General features: G+C 34.9%; 1 protein-coding gene across 1 annotated transcript in view; it reads right to left on the bottom strand.

Annotated features, from left to right (window-relative positions):
• The window catches only part of LOC119586935 (putative neural-cadherin 2), a gene marked incomplete at its 5' end in the record, with an annotated part of 72,205 nt that overhangs the window by 1,402 nt on the left and 70,121 nt on the right, over positions 1-682 (bottom strand).

Genomic DNA, 682 nt, shown 5'->3' with positions numbered 1-682 from the left:
AAGAAGCTACAAAAATACGATGGATATTTCAACACACGTGACATTTTCCGCTGATCTAATACTTCATTTCCCACATATTCGGTTCCCAGGATATCACGTTGATCCTCTCTGCATCTTCAGCAGGGCTTCAGAGGCTTCAGATAATAATTAGCCTAATTAACTCAAACCCTTAAGAGACCTCTGTTGTCTGTCTTTATAATCTCTCTTTGTAATGAAGGTTCAGGATTTCAGTTATCCCAGTGAGATGTGCCGTTTGATATAATCATAGTTAGCAAATTTATCCTGCACGCACTTATTCTTAACTGTACAAATAATAATAGATTAATCAGCACCAAAGCTCATTAAGAGGTATTCACTGGGCAACTGTGCTTATAATCTCTCTAATTATTTAATTATTCAAGAAAATTGTGCCGCTTGATATATATAACAGCCATTACGTACTAATGGATGGTATTTAGTAGACGGTAAATGAATCAATTTTACCTCAGTAGTTTTTAGTAAGCAACTTAAAAAGCGTTGTATACCAGTACTTTTTTTGTTCATTTTGCCTGAATTAAGTGGATGACGTTACGAGTAAAATATTGATATCTATTGTCCGCTGAAATTTGTAGTTTAAGAGGCTAAGGGCTTTCGGGTTTTAAAGTCAAGACTCTTTATTTCCACGTCGATGTATATATGTTGA

The sequence above is a fragment of the Penaeus monodon genome, chromosome 22, assembly GCF_015228065.2.
Source record: "Penaeus monodon isolate SGIC_2016 chromosome 22, NSTDA_Pmon_1, whole genome shotgun sequence".
Taxonomy (NCBI): Eukaryota; Metazoa; Arthropoda; class Malacostraca; order Decapoda; family Penaeidae; genus Penaeus; species Penaeus monodon.
Note: the sequence above shows the minus strand (reverse complement) of the source record. Positions and strands in the feature narration are given on the sequence as shown.